Here is a 7495-nt window from a genome sequence, read left to right on the forward strand (position 1 = left end):
ACTGAAGCTCTTTTTTAAAGTATTTAACCTCAGTTCTGCCTGATGCCTCACTACCACCTTCAAGAAATTTCTAATTTCATATTCTCAACAAAAATAGAAGCACTTAAAATAACTTTGCTTATGGATGCACCAACCTGTTGATGACTAGTTAATACCATAGACCATTCTGAGACAAATATCTCTTTCTCATAATTTCAGATTCTTCAAGGTCACTGTGGTAGCTTCCACCTTTTCCTCTGACATCATGCAAAATCAAAGCTTTGTAACTGAGTTTGTCCTCTTGGGGCTTTCGCAGAATCCAAATGTTCAAAAAATTGGATTTGTTATATTTTTGTTCTCCTACATTGCAACTGTTGGGGGCAATTTGCTGATTGTGGTGACCATTATCAGCAGCCCAGCACTCCTGGGCTCCCCCATGTACGTCTTTCTGGCCTTTCTGGCCTTCCTGGATGTGTGCTATTCCTCTGCATTCGCCCCAAAGATGATTGTAGACTCACTCCACGAGAGGAAAACCATCTCCTCCGAGGGCTGCATGACCCAGCTCTTTGCTGAACGTTTATTTGCTGGTGCTGAAATGATTATTCTCACTGCCATGGCCTGTGACCACTATGTGGCCATTCGCAAGCCATTGTGCTACCTCTCTCTCGTGAACTGGAGGCTCTGTGGTATCCTGATGGGGTAGCCTGGACAGGAGGCTTCTTGCATTCTGTGATACAAATTCTCTTTACTTTCCAGCTGCCTTTCTGTGGCCCCAATGTCATCAATCACTTCCTATGTGATTTGTACCCATTACTGGAGCTTGCCTGCACTGACACTCACATACTTGGCCTTTTGGTGGTTGCTAATAGTGGGTTTATCTGCATCATAAATTTCTCCTTGTTGCTTATCTCCTATTGTGTCATCTTGTTCTCACTAAGAACACAGCTCTGAAGGCTGGAGGAAAGCTCTTGCCACCTGTGGATCTCACATTTCTGTTGTGGTTTTATTCTTTGTCCCATGCATATTTCTATATGCCCGACCTCCATCTGCTTTTTCCTTCGATAAGATGACGACCATATTTTACACCATTGTAACTCCCCTGCTCAATCCTGTGATTTACACTTTCAGGAATAAGAAAGTGAAAAATGCCATGAGGAAGTTGTGGACCAAATTGCTGGTGGTTTTTAATTAAAAATAAAACGCTAAACATAACAAATTAAACCTTCCAGAAGAAAGAAATCAAAATGGGCTCAGACAAGAACTTTGTAGGGAATGGACCTTGTTAGACAGAAGGAAATGTAATGCAACACAAAAACACTGACGTGGAGGTCTGGAAATGCTCTTTGCATCCTCAGATTACTCATCATCTCAGAGTTGGCAGCTCAGTGTCATTTTATGTAAACTAAGGAGAGATGAATTTTTTTTTGCAGTTTTTTTTAAATAATTTTTATTGTACTTTAAGTGAAAGTTTTAAAAATCAAGTCAGTCTTTCACACAAAAACCCATATACACCTTGCTACACACTCCCAATAACTCTCCCTCTAGTGAGACAGCCACACTCTCCCTCCACTCTCTCTTTTCATGTCCATTTCGCCAGCTTCTAATCCCGTCCACCCTCTCATCTCCCCTCCAGGCAGGAGATGCCAACATAGTCTCAAGGGTACACCTGATCCAAGAAGCTCACTCCTCATCAGCATCCTTCTCCAACCCATTGTCCAGTCCAATCCATGTCTGAAGAGTTGGCTTCAGGAATGGTTCCTGTCCTGGGCCAACTGGTCTGGGGGCCATGACCACCAGGGTCCTTCTAGTCTCAGTCAGACCACTAAGTCTGGTCTTATGACAATTTGGGGTCTGCATCCCACTGCTCTCCTGCTCTCTCAGAGTTTTTCTGTTGTGTTCCCTGTCAGGGCAGTCATCAGTTGTAGCTGGGCACCATCTAGTTCTTCTGGTCTCAGGATGATGTAGTCACTGGTTCATGTGGCCCTTTCTGTCTCTTGGGCTCGTAATCACCTTACGTCCTTGGTGTTCTTCATTCTCCTTTGATCCAGGTGGGTTGAGACCAATTGATGCATCTTAGATGGCTGCTTGCTAGTGTTTAAGACCCCAGACGCCACTCTTCAAAATGGGATGAAGAATCTTTTCTTAATAGATTTTATTGTGCCAATTGACTTAGATGTTCCCTGAAACCATGGTCCCCAGAACCCTGCCCCTGCTATGCTGGCCTTCGAAGCATTCAGTTTATTCAGGAAACTTCTTTGCTTTTGGTTTGATCCGATTGTACTGACCTCCCCTGTATTGCGTGCTGTCATTCCCTTTACCTAAAGTAGTTCTTATCTACTAACTAATTAGTGAATACACCTATCCCACCCTCCCTCCCTCCCCCCTCTCGTAACCACAAAAGAATGTGTTCGTCTCAGTTTAAACTATTTGACAAGTTCTTATAATAGTGGTCTTATACAATATTTGTCCTTTTGCAACTGACTCATTTCACTCAGCATAATGCCTTCCAGGTTCCTCCATGTTATGAAATGTTTCACAGATTCCTCACTGTTCTTTATTGATGCGTAGTATTCCATTGTGTGAATATACCATAACTTATTTATCCATTCATCTGTTGATGGGCACCTTGGTTGCTTCCATCTTTTTGCTATTGTAAACAGTGCTGCAATAAACATGGGTGTGCATATATCTGTTCATGTAAAGGCTCTTATTTCTCTAGGATATATTCCAAGGAGTGGGATTGCTGGATCGTATGGTAGTTCTATTAATAGCTTTTTAAGGAAGTGCCAAATCGATTTCCAAAGTGGCTGTACCATTTTACATTCCTACCAGCAGTATAGAAGTGTTCCAATCTCTCCACAGCCTCTCCAACATTTATTATTTTGTGTTTTTTGGATTAATGCCAGCCTTGTTGGAGTAAGATGAAATCTCATTGTAGTTTTGGTCTGCATTTCTCTAATGGCTAATGATCGTGAATATTTCCTCATATATCTGTTAGCTACCTGAATGTCTTTCTTTAGTGAAGTGTCTATTCATATCTTTCGCCCATTTTTTAGTTGGGTTACTTGTCTTTTTGTAGCTGAGTTTTCCAGTATCACGTAGATTTTAGAGATCAGACACTGATCAGAAACGTCATAGCTAAAAAACTTTTTCCCAGTTTGTACATAGTCTTTTTACTCTTTTGGTGAAGTCTTGGATGAGCATAAGTGTTTGATTTTTAGGAGCTCCCAGTTATCTAGTTTTTCTTCTACATTCTTTATAATGTTTTGTATACTGTTTATGCCTTAGTGGTTGGTGCATAAATTTGAATAATAGTTGTATAAACTGGTCTTCCTTGTAGGTTTATAGGTATTATCCTATCACTGACAACATTGTACTTCAGGATAGATCTTGAAATGTTCTTTTTGATGATGAATGCAAAGCCATTCCTCTTCAAGATGTCCTTCCCGGCATAGTAGACCATATGATTTGCTTTCTTCAAAATGTCCAATACCTGTTCATTTTAGCTCTCTCATGCTTAGGATGTTGATGTTTATGTTTTTCATTTCATTTTTGACATTTCCCAATTTTTCTAGATTCATACTTCATACATTCCACACTCCAATTATTAATGGATATTTGCAGCTGTTTTTTCTCATTTTGAGTCAGGCCGCATCAGTAAATGAAGGCCCCAAAGGCTTGACTCCATCCACATCATTATGGTCGACTCTACTTTGAGGGAGCAGTTGTTCCCCAGTCGTCTTTTGAGTGCCTTCAAATCTGGGGAGCTCATCTACAGGCACTATATCAGAAAATGTTTCACTGCTATTCATAAGGTTTTCATTGGCTAAATCTTTTCAGAAGTACACTGCTTTGTCCTTGTTCCTAGTCTGTCTTAGTCTGGAAGCTCAGCTGAAACCTGTCAGCCATGAGTGACCCTGCTGGTATTCAAATACTGTTGGAATAGCTTCCAGCAACAGAGCAACAGGCAAGCCCCCACAGTATGACAAATGACAGACACATGGAGTACATGCATATGAATAGATTGAAAATAGAATGGCTTGATTCAAATGCACCTTAGTCATCAAAGTGACACGTTTGCTTTTTAAACTTTAAAGAGGTATTTTGGCACAGATTTTCCCAATGCAATACATCATTTCATTTCTTGAGTGCTGCTTCCATGGGTATTGATTACTGGTGTGTTAGTATTACTAAACTCCAGACTGTGTTTAAATCTCACAAGTTTTTCTATCAATGTCCTCTCTCTGTTTCATGATCTAATTCAGTGTATCACATGGCATTTAGCTATAGTCTCTCCAGTGTCATCTGGTCTGTGACAGTTTCTAAATTTTTCTCATTTTTCTTGACTTTGAAAATCTTAAAGAGCACTGGCTAGATATCTTATAGAATGTCCCCAAATCTAAGTTTGTCTGATGGCTTTCTGTGATTAAGTTGGGATTTTGAGTTTTGAGGAAGACTTTCACAGAGGCGAACTGCCTTTATCATCACATCGTATCAGGGAGTGCATGATATGCCCATGGCATCACTCATGATGGTAACCTTCATCATTTGGTTAAGGTAGTTTTGCCACATTTCTCCGCTATAAACTTAAATGTAGAATTTCAAATGCAATACAGTTAATAGCAGTTATTTTTTATATGTTCTTTTTTCAAACTCTATAGTTCATGTTTTCTTCAGGAAATATGAATTCTTTTAATAATTTAATTTCTAAAAGAAGACTAATGTAATAAAAAAAATGTAATAGATTCATTAATTATCCTTAATGATTTTAAAGAAAATACATCCACCACAATGACTCAAGAGAGCATTTCAACTAATTGCTTGGTTTGTGGATCACTGAGTAATGTTTTAGTTATGATTCTCTAGGGTCTATATATCCACGGTCATGGCAACCCAAACCCCCCGTGCCATCGAGTCGATTCAGACTCAAAGCGACCCACGGTCATGGCAGCAGATATAAATCCCAGAGACTGGGAGGTTTTGGACTGTGGATTTGGGTTCAGTTTTTTTTTTTTTAATCTCTGATATTTGTTACATCTGGGAAATAAAATGCCGTTTTTCTGGCACACTCATTTAAATGTACTGTCACTTGTGCTACAAACCTCAGGTCTGCTAGTTTTTTTTAAAGAATATTCAATTACTGAGAAGAAAACTGCCTGAAATTCATTTATCTTAAAAGGAAATCCTCATTAAATTAATTAATCAAAAGCTCCTGGTTTCAGGTCAGTTCAGTTCTCTTCTGGTATTTTTCTATTAAGGTAGAAAACATGGAACTCCAGCTCATACGGATTAAAAAAAAATGTAATAGATCCCTTCTTATGGTTGGACCTGTTTGAATTTTCACTAACAGGGCATGAAATGATCCTAAGAATTATACTGTGTGTTGCAGAAACTGGCAGTGGTGACACTATTGAGAATTAATAGAGAAAAGTGGCAGAAGACTTTGGAGAGGTTTGCTGATTTTGACCTCTCCTCATCCTAGTTTCCATTTGAATAAAATCCTAATTCTAATCCAAGGGTTTTCAACAAGTTTATTTGAAATTGCTGGGGCAAATGTCAAAGTTTTCTCTGTGTATCGTTTTGTTATGGACCTAATAAGTGTTTTAAGTAGTAGCAGAAATAGTAGCCATCTCCCTAACTTGCCAGGGTTTTGCCTAGTTAAAATAGGGTAGATGTTCAAATGTTGAGGGAGAACTTAATTATTAAAATAGCATGAACAATAATGGGCGTTTAAAATGTATCTACCCAGTCCCTTTTGTTATTGGGAAGAATATGGTCACGACAAGTACTCTGTGTCGGGGCTACTTGTAGTACATGTAAAGTAGGCACTCCTGGGGCTGAGTCCAGGCAAAGCTATAAAGTTGAGACAGATCACTGATGCGTTTCAGCTGCAGCCTCATGTCTATATCCTGGGGACAGTCATTTTGTGATGTTACTCTTCTCATTGCCATGTTTGTCTCATCATAAAAGAGGGCTTGCTTCTTATTGGTTAAGAAAATATATAATTTGCAGTGTAGAATGTTTTTTTTAATGGAATTATTGTTGGTGAATATAAGACAGATATGTTTTCTTGAAACTATATATGTATATGTGTGTGTATACACACATATGCATATGCATAAGAAAGAAATTACTTTAATTAATTTTTACTGCTCATAAAATTTTAATTAATTAAATTTAATTAATAATAAAAGTTAAGCACAACAATCAATAGAAACCCCATGAAATATTCAGGAGTCAGTGTACCATTGATGGAGGTTTTGATGACAGAGACTACATGAGCATCTCAGGGATGAGATTATGTGTAGAAATCTGAACTATTAAGTGAAAAGTTGGGCTAGATACATTTTAAGGTATATTTCAACTCAAAAATTCTATAAGTATTTAATTCCATTCTATGCCTAGACAAGATGGAAAATTTAAAAGTAAATAATTCTAAAATTTATAAAGGTTCTTTGTGCTTTTATTATACCACCCTTGATTCTGGTTTCTTTAATTTTCTTATATGCCCTATATGTATATGTTAGTTTCATATTAATAATTCTAACAAATACTAGCATTTAAATAGTTATAGATATATTTAATAGTAACATATAATAAAGAGTAATATATTAAAAACCCACTGCCATCAAGTCAATTCCAACTCATAGCGACCCTATGGGACAGAGTAGAACTGCCCCATAGAGCTTCCAAGGAGCACATGGTGGATTCAAACTGCCTACCTCTTGGTTAGCAGCCGTAGCACTTAACCACTACACCGCCAGTGCTTCCAAAGTTATATATATATATATAGAGAGAGAGAGAGCCCTGTTGTTGTAGTGGAAACTTTGGTGGTCTAATGGTTGACCTTAGAAACTCTCCTTGGAAACTCTACGTGGCAGTTCTACTCTGTCCTATAGGTTCACTATGAGTTGGAATCTATTTGATGGCAGAGGGTTTGGTTTTGGATTTCGTTGATGTAGTGGTTGAGAGATTGGCTGCTAAACCCTAAGGGGCAGTTCTACTCTGTCCTATATTGTCACTATGAATCTGAATCAACTTAATGGCAACAGGTTTTTTTCATTTATATATTTTTCACACCAGTGTTTTTCACACTTTAGCAGGCAACAAAATCACCTGGAGGCCTGATTTCACCCCAAATTATGAGTCCCATCTCAGAGTTTTTATTTAGGAGGTTGGCAGTAAGCTGAAGAATTCGCATTCCTAATAAGTTCCCAAATGATTCTGATGTTGCTGATTTGGGGACCACACTTTGAGACTCACTGTTTCATATCACTCCCCACAGAACTACATGAAACCTCTTTCCTCTCTCTGCTTCTTCCTAGTCAACTTGTGTTTTTTCTCCAACAGGAATCATATTATCAGAAGGAAATCAAAGTATCATACCCACGTTTATACTGTTGGGTTTTTCAGAATACCCAGAACTCCAGGTACAACTCTTCCTGACTTTCTTGTCCACCTACACAGTCACCGTGGTGGGGAATCTAGGCATGATAATAATTATCAGGATCGATCC

The 7495-nt window shown here is 38.5% G+C and overlaps 1 pseudogene; it reads left to right on the plus strand.

Moving 5' to 3' along the window:
* The first annotated feature begins 244 nt into the window (after window positions 1-244).
* On the plus strand, window positions 245-1171 carry LOC135232044 (olfactory receptor 4C15-like; annotated as a pseudogene).
* The last annotated feature ends 6324 nt before the right edge of the window (window positions 1172-7495 follow it).

Source organism: Loxodonta africana, chromosome 7, assembly GCF_030014295.1.
Source record: "Loxodonta africana isolate mLoxAfr1 chromosome 7, mLoxAfr1.hap2, whole genome shotgun sequence".
Lineage (NCBI taxonomy): Eukaryota > Metazoa > Chordata > Mammalia > Proboscidea > Elephantidae > Loxodonta > Loxodonta africana.